This window comes from Kogia breviceps, chromosome 6 (genome assembly GCF_026419965.1).
Source record: "Kogia breviceps isolate mKogBre1 chromosome 6, mKogBre1 haplotype 1, whole genome shotgun sequence".
In the NCBI taxonomy this organism is placed as follows: domain Eukaryota; kingdom Metazoa; phylum Chordata; class Mammalia; order Artiodactyla; family Physeteridae; genus Kogia; species Kogia breviceps.
Window position 1 is genome coordinate 26,194,427 of NC_081315.1, and position 14,332 is coordinate 26,208,758.

Sequence of the window (14,332 nt, forward strand, 5' to 3'; positions counted from 1 at the left end):
AATCACAGTTTCAATTTCAGTGCTTGTGATTGGTCTGTTTATATTTTCTATTTCTTCCCGGTTCAGTTTTGGAAGGTTGTGCTTTTCTAAGAATTTGTGCATTTCTTCCAGGTTGTCCATTTTATTGGCATTTAGTTGCTTGTAGTGATCTCTCATAATCCTTTGTATTTCTGTGGTGTCAGTTGTTACATCTCCTGTTTCATTTTTAATTTTATTGATTTGAGTCCTCTCCCTCTTTTTCTTGATGAGTCTGGCTAATGATTTATCAATTTTGTTTATCTTCTCAAAGAGCCAGCTTTTAGTTTTATTGATCTTTACTACTGTTTCTTTCATTTCTTTTTCATTTATTTCTGATCTGATCTGATCTTTATGATTTCTTTCCTTCTGCTAACTTAGGAATTTTTTTTTTCTTTTTCTAATTGCTTTAGGTGTAATGTTAGGTTGTTTACTTGAGATTTTTCTTGTTTCTTGAGGTAGGATTACATTGCTATAAACTTCCCTCTTAAAACTGCTTTTGCTGCATCCCATAGGTTTTGGGTCGTCATGTTTTCATTGTCATTTGTTTCTAGGTATTTTTTGGTTTCCTCTTTGATTTCTTCAGTGATCTCTTGGTTATTTAGTAGCGTACTGTTTAGCCTGCACATGTTTTTATTTTTTAGTTTTTTTCCCTATAAAATTGATATCTAGTCTCATAGTGTTGTGGTCAGAAAAGATACTTGATATGATTTGAATTTTTGTAAATTTACCAAGACTTGATTTGTGATCCAAGATATGATCCATCCCGTAGGTGTCTGTCACCCCCCACTGGTGCCTGGTAGGTGCATCAGTTGTGTGGAGACGTGAATTCCTCGTCCTCCTAGTCTGCCATCTTGACTCTGCCCTCCTCATTAAATCTTTTACCTACCAGTGGTGCAACTGAAAAGCAAAATAAATAGGCCTTGCTTCATAATTTTCCTTTCTACCTTTCTGTAACAAAGTGGTTAATGATTACTGACATGGGCAAAGGCATGAGACAGCTTGCCATGAAAAAATTTTCAAGGAGTACAAATATTATACCTTAAATCACATATTATAAAGGCTAATTATACTAGATCAGCACTTATATGAGGACACTAAGACAAAAGTCTGTCACTATATCTTTAGCAATGTACCTACTTAGACAGCCTTCAGAGCCCACCATGTACACATACACTAAATGTGAACCACATGAGCAAATGAAAATATGGAGGACCTGGGAAAGATGAAAAGACATCTCCCTTCTAAATCCTTTTTCCATTCATGTATCTGTGGGATCACATTCCTTCATATTCTCATTCTTATGAATATAAAATGAATTATCTGTATTTTTCAAAACACGTCTTAATAGACATACATGAACTTTTTTCAGCTATCAGAATTGTTTAGTACTGTTCTCTGGTCAACAGCTCTACTTCTTCCATGGAGCCTTCCCTGAATATTTCTATCTTCCCTCCTAAATCTCTGAGCTCTTACTCCTTGTTACCATGGTACCTGTCCCCTCAGTTATATGCTTCCCTGTTAAAGCACACAGTTTCTACTATCTTGCTTTTCATATATTTATGTGTACATGTCTCCCCTTTTAAAGTAGAAGCTCTTTCAGGATAGGTTTTTCACCTGAATAAAATATGCCCTGCTTCCCCCAAGCACTTGTCATAATGGATGCACATAATCGATAGAACAATTCACTTCACAAGTAAATGAACGTGGCTGTCTGTGCGTGCAGTAGAGACAGGTGCTAATATATTTGCTCCAACATATAGTAACATCAGAGATGAGGTTATAACTTGATAAAATGTTATAACATAAGTAAAAAACCAAACAATGTGTGTATGGATGGCACGACTATCTTGCTAGACTAGTGTTTCTACTTTGATTATTCAATATTTCAATGTATTTTTTATCCCCTGGGCTCCCCCGACCCTGTACCTGTAGATAACCATATATGTCATTTGTTTTCCTTTGCTCAATTTTGACTTTATAGAACTTAATATTCATAAAAATGAATAAGATATCCTCATAAGTGTAAGCCAAGCTGGCACTGAATTCCAGACACTGATCATTCTTTTTGCTATACATCATGGATTATTCTCATTATAGGTCAATTTACAGGGTTTTTTTTCCCCCTTTACATCCTTCCAATATTAATTATACTTTCTTAGTCTGGATCTACTATCCAACAGGTTGCTTAATCATTTCTATCTGAAGAAAATTCATAAGGTAACTAGACTCTGGTATCATTTGATATTCTATTCTCCAGTTTAATCACCCTGCTTAGTCCAATTCTTTGGCCACAATAGGGGATCATTATGTTGTTTTGGGGGTTTTTTTTGCCGTACGCGGGCCTCTCACTGTTGTGGCCTCTCCCGTTGCGGAGCACAGGCTCCAGACGCGCAGGCTCAGCGGCCATGGCTCACGGGCCCAGCCGCTCTGCGGCATGTGGGATCTTCCCAGACCGGGGCACGAACCCATGTCCCCTGAATCGGCAGGCAGACTCTCAACCACTGCGCCACCAGGGAAGCCCCATTATGTTGTTTTATTATAAATAAAGAGATAACTAATTAATCCAAAGGGCTTAGAATATTGGAAGACACCCCGACAATGGTAGAAAAGCCTATTTCAATGGAGGGGGCATATTTAAATAAAAATTTTCCCTCCAGTGATGGACATTTTAGTGAAAGCTTTAAATAAAATGCATTATTTCATGCATTGTGGTGTGAAGGTCAAAAGCTCATGCAAGTAGAAAAGGTTGATAGTTTTAGATTACATTACTCTAAATAAAGAAGGAATTGTTGCTGACAGTACCTTAAATATACTGCATATTGACATGCTTTGGAAGGAATTATAGTTGTGTGGCACAAGTCAAAATCAAATTTAGTTCAATCAGCTGCAGCGTATTTTTAAAAAATAAAAACATATTAGGACACAAATATATGAAAAGGTCTTTATCAACCTTGCTTTATACATACCAAATTTTTAATCCCTTCTTATTTGCAAGCAAAAAATGTGTACATTGGTGAAATTGTGGGATTATGCATATATTCATAGAAAATGTAATTTCACACACACACACAAATTCCTGTCTACCACCTCCTCAAAAGTTCACTGAGAATAAAAAGCAGGGAGGGACCTGCCCCTTTAGAATTCAGTACTAAATGTTTAAACCCATAAAAGGAAAAGTCACCAAGATTTATACATACATAACAAAGGAAAAAAGAGAAAAAGAAATAACAGAATTAATTCAAACACTCTGTAAACTGAATTCAGACTTTAGGGTTTTACAGGGCATTAATCTAATATATGCCAAATTAGATTTTCAAATTCCATAATATTTGATTTCTTTTCTAAAATTGCTTTACCCTCAGTCCCAGAAGTTTTTCTTTTAAAAGATAAACTACAGTTCTAAGTGAGATTTCCATTTAACTAGGAGCGCTATTTGTTGTTTTTTAAGTATTTATGAATCATATTTATGATTTTACCCTCTCTAAATATTATTTTTGACTTTAATAAAGTTAAGACAGTTGTAAGAACTAAAAGATGGTTTAATGTGGATTAAATAATAGTCATATAAAAAGCAGGCCACCTGTACACTATTTGTCAACTAAAATAATGGCAGAAAAGTTTTCAGACATCTGGGAATTTCTTCCAATGTAACAACTAAGTTCCAGCAACAACAAAGTCATCCAGGAATTTCAAGATAAGATAGAGCTGCTTTCAAAACACAACCCCTCAAATATACGCAATTGATCACAGGTAACTTTTCTGCTTTTGCTGTGGGACATTTAGCTTGAAAAAAAAAAAAAACCATGACTATGTTTTAGTCTACATCCGGAAGAATCTGCACAGCAGCCTGGGATTTTTAGCAGTTGGACAGCTTGAGCTTTCCTTCACACCTTGCTTAATGCGGCTTTTCACTAATATCACTCCTGAACATCAAGTCTCAAAGCGAGACTGTAAAACAGAAGTCCTTCAGTTTGGCCCATCCTCTTATGCTGACGTGGTATTGAGATGTAAGTCTGTGGGTTGTTCAAGAACAAATAAAAGATTGCAGCAGGAATCCCAAGGATGTAATCACTGTACAGTGAGTAGATCTGGAGTAGCATCAAGATAGGACAGCAGAAGAAACACCTTTAAGAATTCTCTGGAGTATGATTTAACAACACAAACCAGAGTAGAAACTAAAGCTGAAAGAAAAAGACTGGATAAAGCAGTAACAAAAGAAGTTGTTCATTTTGGGCAGAGGTTCTAGGGACCAGAGTTGAAGAGGTAGAGCTGTAAAGCACAGTGAGCTCTTCAGGCAGTGCAGATGTATATAATGCACAAGTGTTCAAAGTGTTAACAATAGAGCATTGGCATTTTCTGCAACATCATGTAATCAGAACACCTTGAGATTTCTGAAAATATGTGGAAATGTGTGGACGTGTACAAATGCCTGAGAAAGAGTAGAACTCTTCTACTGGACCCTCTCAATTAAAAAAGGAAAAAGATTCTGTACTGAAAAAAATAGATAAATCTCTTTACATAAGTCAGTGTCCTACAATTTCATATTTATTTCAGCAATGAAATATCAAGGTAGAACGACCTATGTGAAAACTGGTAATAGTTACATACACTTATACACGCACACAATGAATGTGTGACATCCACTACAGCTTAAGTATTTGGTTATCTTTCTGGTTTCAGTATAGTAAGAGAAGGAGTATCAAAAAGATTCTTCATCACAAAAGAAGTCGATGAAGATCAAGAAAATCAGAAACTCCAAAGGAGAATCTATACGAGATTACACTGTAACAACAGTAGAACATTTGTTTTAAGAAAAGTAGACAAGCCTTGGACCAGTGATCAGGAAGTCCTTTAATTTGATGTAATAAGAAACAGCTTTATGGACCACTGCATGATGGACTTACTTTCCTTCAGAAATGAATCTCTGAGTGATGTCAAAAGACCAGAAGGATGAAATGTGGCCTTGGAAAGCCTGTTTAGAGATGGAAACAAAGACAAGTCCATCCTGAAGAAGAGAAAAGAAGGGAGAGAAAAAATAGCGCAGATAAATGAACAAGATAACTTTGATAATAATAACGGCTTTGAAGAAAATAAAACAGGTTGATGTGATAGAAAGTACTGGGGAAGCACTCAGGGAAGGTCAGTGAGGAGGTGTCATTTGAGTTGACACCTGCATGACAAGAAGGAGTCAACCCAGTGAAGACTGGAGGAAAGAATGTTCCAGACAGAGGGGGTGGCTAGTACAAAGGTCCTAAGGCAGAAACGGGCTTGGTGTGTTTGGGGAGAGAAACTTTGTGTTGCTGAAGTGTGCTGAGTATGGGGTGTGGTACAAGGTAGGGCCAAGGAGGAAGGCAGGGCTGGGTAATAGGACCTTATTGGTTGGGATAAGGAGTCTAGATTTTATCCTAAGGGCAACAGAAGACACCAGAGATGTCTTAAAACCAGGGAAGAGCCGGGAGAAAGTATGGTGACACAACATGAGTTTTACATTCTGAAAAGATTAGCTGATATGTGAAATCAGAATTTTAGGGGGATCAAAGTAGAAGCAGGGGGGGCAAATTAGGGCATAAGTGTAGCACAACAGGCAAGAGTTGATGGCATCTTGCATTTGGGTGGTGACGGTGAAGATGAAGAGAAGATGATGAACTCAAAATGTATTCTGAAGGTAGACCCAATAGGATTTGCTGATGACTTAGATATGGGGAGGGGGAAATGCTGAAGAGAGAAATCTAGGAAAACTCTTAAATCCAAGTAATGGGTAGAGCCATTCACTGAAATGAGAAAGATTAAGGGAGAAGCAGTTTAAGGATGGGGGGGTGATGTGTGTGATCAAGGATTCTATTTTGCATGTGGTAAGCCCGAGATGCTTATTAGATATCCAAAAGGAGACATCAAATAGGCATCTTGATGTATGAGTCTGGCATTTGGGGGAGAAGTTGGAGCTGACATCAATTTGGTAGCAGATGCATTTTGATGTTCCATAAATCCATGAGATTGGATGATCTTTCCTAGGGAGTTACTGTAGACTAAGAAAAGACCAGGACTTGCCACCAAATCCTGACACAATCTAACATTTATAGAAGTTAAGCACAGCAGAGAACCCACATAGGATACTGAAAAGGTGCAGTAGGAACCTCAGGAGAAGGAAGTAGCATGGAAATGAAGAAAGAGGAAAACATGTTTCAAGGAGAAAATGACTGACTGTGTCTAGTAGTGCCAAGTGTTTGGGTAAAACAAGGACAGAGAAGCCACCAGTGGCTTTGGCAGGATGGAGGTCACTGGTGACCTTAACAAGAGCAGAGTCAAGCTCTAAGTAGAGTGCTAGGGAGGCTTGATTAGAGCCAACTGAGGAGAGGCAGTGTTGTAAGGAGTAAAGATTGGGACAGCTATTTCAAATTTTGTTTGCTTGGAAGTTGAGCAGTGAAGTGGGGCAGTGGCTGGAGGGAACATGGAAGGTGTTATAAGAGCACGGTGCAGTAGAGGCCCACACTCAATCCTATTCTGGATTCTAGGCTCAGTATAAATATCTGGGATGGAAAGCAGGATCTTGAGTTATTTACTGAGTCACTGATACAATAAATATTTGTGAAACATCTAGATGCAAGATGTGCAGTGTGGTAGGAGTCAGAATAGAATTAAGAACATGGGCTTGAAATCAAAACTACAATGATATACACATATGCATATAACTGGATCGCCTTGCTGTACACCTGAAACCAACACGACATTGTAAATCAACTCTGCTTCAATTTTAAAATCTTTTTAATTAAAAAAAAAGGATATGGTCTTGGAATTTCAGCACTTGAGCTCTTGCCAAGCAGCAGAAGCCTAACCCTAGAATTTGGTTCCAAAAAACGAAGGCTAGGCTTCAGGTCCCACTGGACTTACTGTACTTCACATCTGATGACAGATGAATGGACAGGCTGTCAACAAGAGCTCCTATTTGCCACACATACAACATTTATCAGTCTGACCTTGCAGATATATATTTTTCTTTAGATTTTTCAACGGAATGTTTGTGCCCTTTGACAACCTTCGCCCAGTTACCGCGCACCCCGACCCCACAGATATTAAAAGAAAAAGAAGAGGAAGAATACAAAGGAAATAGAAATGAACTAACATGTAATAAAGATTGTATAAAATGTATGTGGACATTTAGGGAATATATATTTACATATAAAAGTGTAAAGAAGGCTAGCAAGAAGGAAAATACCCCAAAAAGAACAAAGGAAAAATGGAAACCATCAATGAAAGGGAAGAAACTGCAAACACTGAATGGCCTCAAGACTCAGAACAGCTAAAATTTGCTTGCTGAGTAAGGAGTCAGAGAGGAGAATCAGACAGTCATTCGGCCATGATCAATCAGTATTTTTCTTAGAGGTCGTAAGCTGCTGTAACAGCAGAGATAATAGTCTCCACGTTGGAAAGACCTGCTCTGCTCTATCCAATCCTCCTCACTGACACTGGCTGCTGGACCCCAGTAACCCTCTCCGGCAATCCTCTCGTCCTCTCTGTGCTCGACTCCCATCCTCCCCCACAAACTGTGATCACCATCTGGCTTGGTTCATCTTCTGGATGATGATGGATGACTTAATTACAGAAATAAGGCAAGAATCAGCTACAAGGAGAGAAGCCAAATATGAACAAAAGGGCAGGGACAGAGCCCTTTCCTATGGTCCCTTATTAATAAGCTTTGCGCTTCCCTATGCCCGGGAGGCTTGTGTGGATGCTTTTGGTGAGAGAAGGAAGAATGAAGCGAGGAAAGGCAATGCTTACAGCATGTCTCTTACATGCCAGCAACTCTGCTTAGACTTTTCATGTTTCCACATTTGTTCCTGACAACAATCCTGAGTTGCCTATGGATGAGGAAACTGTGAACCAAAACAAACAAACAAACAAAACCATGAGAATTTTGCCCACATTCAAACAGCTAGATAGAAGCAGAAATGGGGTGTGAAACCAAGTCTGTCTGACTCTGAATACCATTATTTTCTCACTATAAAACACCAAGGAGTGGATTGCATATGTTTAAAATATATTAAACTAATGAGAAATTATGAACTTATCCACTATCGTACATCAACAATATCTCAATAAAAAAATTAGAAACAAAAAATACAAAGCAAATAAATAGAAAGAAATTATGTGAAAATAATAAGTAAAAAATGTATAAATGTAATAAATTTGTGACTTGGGGTACTCTGAATCAGTATTTTTTGTTGAGATTGCAAAGGTCAGCTAAGCTCAAAACTAGATCAATAGAAACGTTACGAAACATTTTTAGAAACCAGGTTAAAGGGTTATATAGCACGCAGACCTATTTAGAATGAAATAAAAATTTACATCTACACAATCACCACAAAAGAGGTATGAACAGGCATACACACTCAAGCACACACACACACACACACACACACACCACACGCACACACACAATCATTATCTTCAGAACCAACTGAGTGTAAGTTGCAGACGTGATACACCATTAACACTTCAGAGTGTTATTTCCTAAAAGACAAGGACACTCCCATATACAACCACAGTAAAACCTGCTAAATCAGGAAATTATCATCAATCCAGTCCCATCAAACTTCACCCAACTGTCCCAATCTAGAGTCCTATTTTGCACTTAGTTGTCATGTCTCTTTGTCTAGAACAATTCCTTAATCTTTCCATGCTTTTTATAACCTTGGTATTTTTGAAGAGTACAGGCCAGTTATTTCGCAGTGTCCCCCTATTTGGGTTTCTCTGTGTCGTTCTCATGATTAAATTCAGGTGATGCATTTTGACAGGAATGCCTCAGAAGTGACGCTATACTCTTCTTAATGTACCACATTCGGCGACAGTGATGTCCATTTGCCCCACTACCAGGGATGTTCACTTTGCTCATTTGGTTTAAAGGTGGTTATCTTCTAGGTTCCTCCTCAGTGAAGTTACTGTTTCTCCCTTTTTAATGAAAATACTTTGAGAATACTACCACCCTGTTCCTTCATTAACTTTCAAGAGCTAGTTTTAACCTCCATGGATGATTCATGCCTGAATCAATTATGCGTATTACTTCTACAGTAGTTGCCAAATGGTGATTTCCTAACTCCCATCATTCTTTCTATGTTTATAGCCTGGAATTCTCCCCATTGATTTGTTTATTCAGTTATTTATTGATATTAGTATGGACTCCTGGGTTCCTATTTTATTCAGTGGAGTATAATCTTTTACAATCATTATTTACTTTGATGCTCAAATAATTCCACATTTGACCAGAGCATGTCCTTTCAAGTTGGCTCCTGTATAACTTCTGACATGGCCTCATCATTTTTTTAAGTTTTTTTATTGAAATATAGTTGTCGTACAATATTACATAAGTTACAGGTGTACCGTAGAGTGATTCACTATTTTTAAAGGTTATAATCTATTAATAGTTACTACAAAATACTGGCTATATTCCCTGTGTTGTACATCCTTGTAGCTTATTTTATACATAGTAGTTTGTACCTCTTAATCCTCTACCCCTACTTTGCTCCTCCCCCATCCCCTCTCCCCACTGGAACCACTAGTTTGTTCTCTAGGTCTGTGAGTCTGCTTCTTTTTTGTTATATTCACTAGTTTGTTTTATTTTTTTAATTCCACATATAAGTGAGATCACACATTTTTAGCACGAATTACCCTCAATTTAGTCACATCCCCATACCGCCTACATACAATGGGTACCCTGGCCCTCGCAGCCCCAGAAGCCTTTTCAGTCTTACCTCCACCCAAAACCCAGTCCCAGTCGCCTCCTCAGCTTGACCACTGACAAGCCCTCTTGGTCCTGGCTGCCTCCTCAGCCCTGGACCTGAAGGCACCCCAAACTCAGCTGCCTCAAGAGGAGGGAAGGGAACCCAAATTATTTTTTAAAGAAATGATGAGGAAAGGAAGAGAAATAGGAGGAGGACAGGGAGAAGAACTCAGCCTCATTCTTGAATGATTATTTGTCAATAATCTTGGGGTGGGGGAGGTCGCCATTTTCCCACAGCACTTGAAGATATTCCATTTTACTTTGTCCTCTCTTACTGCTTTAGAGAAGTCAGCTGCCAGACTAGTTGTTGTTGCTTTAGAAAGTTGTCTTTTCTCTCCAGTTATTTTGAAGATTTTCTCCTTGAGCACTGTGTGCAGTGGTTAAGAGCACAAATTTGGGAGCCAGATTATATGGGTTCAAATCCCGGTTTGGCCACATAGTAGCTGAATGGCTTTAAGAAAATTCAGTAACTTCTTTGTGCCTTATTTTCCTCTTCAATAAAATAGGAAAAATTGTGAGTTACTATCCATAAATAAGTGAGTTAATATGTATATAGAGCACTTAGATGATTACCCAGCACAAAGTGACCACTATATAAGTGTTTGCTAGTACTATTAGGAGTAGCAGTCATAATAGTCTGTGTTGTATTGAACTTTTATTCTGACTCATTTATACTCATCCTACTTGGGAGTTGGTGAACTTCTTCAATCTAGGGATTCATATCTTCTAATTCTAAAAAATTCTCTCACTTTGGAACTCCTGTCTGAAATTAGTTTTTAGATTAATTTCTAGGCTTGGAGTTTCTGGGCCCATAAAAATAGTATAAATTCATACTCCACAACCACCTGTAGAATGGGCTTTGAGTTTCCATTGTTCACAGGACTTTCCTTTTCTTCCATTCAAACTCCCAGCCTAGGACAACACTATCACTTATCTTGGATAATGAGTAGGTTTTTTCCAGTACCCCTTTGACTGAGGGGGCACCTTTTAGGTTCCCAAGTTTCTTCAGTAGTCTCAGTTCCCATTAACTGCCTTGAATATGCCCAAGCTACATTTCATGTAGGTGCATGTATACTTCTCACCTAAATATGAAGGTATGTAACATTCTTGTACGTACAACTTGGGCATTGATGATTGTCTTTTTTTTTTTAAGATTTCTTTTTGATGTGGACCATTTTTTTTAAGTCTTTATTGAATTTGTTACAATACTGCTTCTGTTTTATGTTTTGTTTTTTTGGCCATGAGGCCAAAAAAATCCCCACCTGGGGATCGAACCCGCACCCCCTGCACTGGAAGGCAAAGTCTTAATCAATGGACCGTCAGGGAAGTCCTGACAATTGTCTTTTTGATATAAATTCCTAGCGTTGGGACTGACCCACTAAGAGCATGCTGAACTACATAGTGGTTATCACTGTGGAATCTGGAGTTAGAAAGATATAAGTTCAAATCTAGACTTCATCACTTAATAGCTATATCACTCTGGGGGAAGAGGGAACTCAAACTCTTTAAGTTCTGGTTTCCTCATTTATAATATAGGAGTAATAATAATTATTGTGAGGAAAAATATAATACATGCTAAATGTTTAGCACAGCTCCAAGTTCAGGGTAGCTTTGATAGATGCTATTATTATTGCTGTTATTATTTTAAGTGTTTTCGATTTTGCTTCACATTGTGAAACTACCATCTAGAAAGATTGTATATACGTACACACTTACCACCAGTGTGCATTTCTAAGTCTTTCCATTCTTACTAATAATAGGTCTTGTCAATCTTGTTCGACTCTGCCAATTTTATAGATGGAAAATATTTTTTATTTGCACTGGTCTGACTGGCAGTGCGGTTGTTCATCTTTTCATAGGTTTATTGCTCATCCATAGTTGTTCCTCTGTGAATGGCCAGTTAAAGAGCTTTGCTCATTTTCCTCCTGGGATATGTATTTGTTTCTTCTTTATCTATAAGAATTGTTTATATATTAAAGATAAAAGCATCCTTGTGTATATTTTGCCCCTTTGTTATGGTGAACTTCGGATACTGAAAGCATTTTCTTTACAGAGAATGAATTCGTTGACATATCACTGTCAGAATAAACTGAAGATGTAGTCTTCACTGATGTATGTTGCAGATTGGCTATCACCAATCTTGTTTGCCAATTGCATATGAAAATAACGTAGGACCACATCTTTCTTCTAGGTCAGATTTGACCTCATCTTGCCTAATCCGCACAAAATTCTGTTTCTCAAGGATGTCCCAGAGAACATGATAAAAAAAAAAATAGGAGGCCTTGTTTAGCATAATAACATTTACAATTACTTAGGATATGTTCAGAGTTTACAGGAAGATTTGCTACATCTTAATTTCTCTTTGGTTTGAAAATAAATTCACCCAAAGCTTTTAAAAATTACTTTACTGTCCCTGTTAAGTAGCTCCACTTCTTATATTTCAAGAGAGTTTCAAGAATGTCCTTCCATCTTTCTGTTTCCAGATCTAGCATCTTGGTCCATGTTCACCCTACCCATGCCATTCATGATTTGATAGATTTCTACTTTCCAGGCCAAAGAGCCCTAATCTTTCACTTTGTCCTCATATGTCAATTCATCTTCCCCCTCTCCTACTCCTCTGATCATTTTATAATGAATTGGTAACCACAATAATGAAATTTACAGGGAAAACTAAATTTTGAGATGCTGCCATAAATAATGGAGTCAGAGAAATGATGAAAAGGGCTTTAAGGAGGTTTGAGATATGGATAGAATATTACAGATAGAAAATCAATTTGCAAAATGCTGTCAGCTTCATCCACAGGGGGAAATTATTTAAACACACACGCATCTAAAGGGTAGAAGTAACTTTGAAGGCAACAAAGAACTGAGAATTGTTTTATAATAGAGAAAAATAGTTCTTTTTTATATCTATCTATCTATCTTTCTATCTATCTACCTACCTATCTATCATCTACCACTATTTTGCTATGATTAAAAGTCTAAGTAGGTAAATATCCAAACACCTTGGGTATTCAAATTCCGGAAGCACTAGTAAATAATTAAGCATTTGACTATTATAACTAATTTACCCTTAACTCTACATTATCTTGAAGGTAAAAGAAAGAGTTTTATGGTTCCTTTGCAATATCACAAAAACACTGCCTAATTTTGGTCATCTCATGCAATATATTTTATCTTCCTCAAGAGAAAAGCTGAGGACTCAGGACTGATGAATATTTTACAGAAAAACATATCTTTTCCATAAAACTACTTATGCCATCTACTGCACATACTGTAAAGCACCATATACATCAAAGAGAAATTACTGTTTAAACAGATTATCAGGCCATAGAACAATGAGAAGCTGCAGTTCTCTTAAAATAACTCTAATGAGACCTGGAAAACTGCTTCAAGTCTGGGTTATTTAAGCATTCAATGGATTCTCTGTTTTTAATCTTTGAAAATTTGATGAAAGCTATGGCCTTGCTCTCTAGAAAAATCCATATACAATTACAGAATACATTTTGAATATAAATTTTCAGAACGTACTAGGACTCCAAGCCTTCAGGCTAAGAAACTCTTGCTCTAGAGGAAATTTGGTTTCTAAAACTATCACGAAATACCTTATATACAAACTAATCTGTGTCTACCTTAGGTACCCCATCTACTTATTTTTGGAGCATAGAAGAATTAACGCTTCACCTTAAGTTTCACCTCATCCATAAGCTCTTCATCAGTGCTTTGCAGAGTAAAGCCTGGTCAACCCCTGAAACTCACTTCTGATGCAGCTTCTACCTGATCTCCACTCTCAGCTACAGCTGACTTCCAAGGAGCATCCGAACTGACTACACTGGAGACCTAATGATTTGCCAGAGCAGCCATTGCAGTTTGACATGTAAGCAGCTAGCTACCACCGACCTGCTCAGTGCCTGGTTCCTAGGATCCTTCCTTATGATGCATTTCCGGTCTCTCATGTATAAACCTGGTTCACTTTGGTGATAGGCCCTTTCCCGCCCCTCACTTTCTCTTTACAACTGCCAGCATAACTCAACATACGCAGAAGTCATATTACCACAAGTGACGCTGAAAGTATACCTGAAAAAAAGAAGTCAACTTTACAGCTCCAAGCCTCCTTCACAGTGTATCATAGTTTCACTATTAAAGGGGGAAAAAAAGTAACTTCCAAGAGTAACAGATACACATTATTCAAATCCAAACACAACATATTCCAAGATCAAATGTAACTTATTTAAGGAAACAGCTACTGTGCCAGACTCTATTAATTGGTTACCTAAAAGCCACTTCATCTTCTTATATGCTAATAGAACCCTGTTTTCTTTAGAGCGACAATACGTCTAATCTAGGATTCATTACTAGTCTAAACTAGTCATTTCCAACCAATATGAGTCTTAAATGCACCACAGATAGCCAAGTTTTGACTCCCTTTAACCCTCAGGGCAAAAGTGCAGGACCTAGAGCCGCAGGAACACTCTTTTTACCCCTACGATGTGTCATGAAGGGAAGGGGTCAAGAAGCATAGTTCTAAGCCAAACTCTG

The 14,332-nt window shown here is 37.7% G+C and overlaps 1 protein-coding gene across 5 annotated transcripts in view; it reads right to left on the reverse strand.

The window, feature by feature from the left end:
* SLC10A7 (solute carrier family 10 member 7) overlaps positions 1-14,332 on the reverse strand; it is a 277,474-nt gene that overhangs the window by 159,710 nt on the left and 103,432 nt on the right. The gene's annotated exons all lie outside the window — the stretch shown is intronic.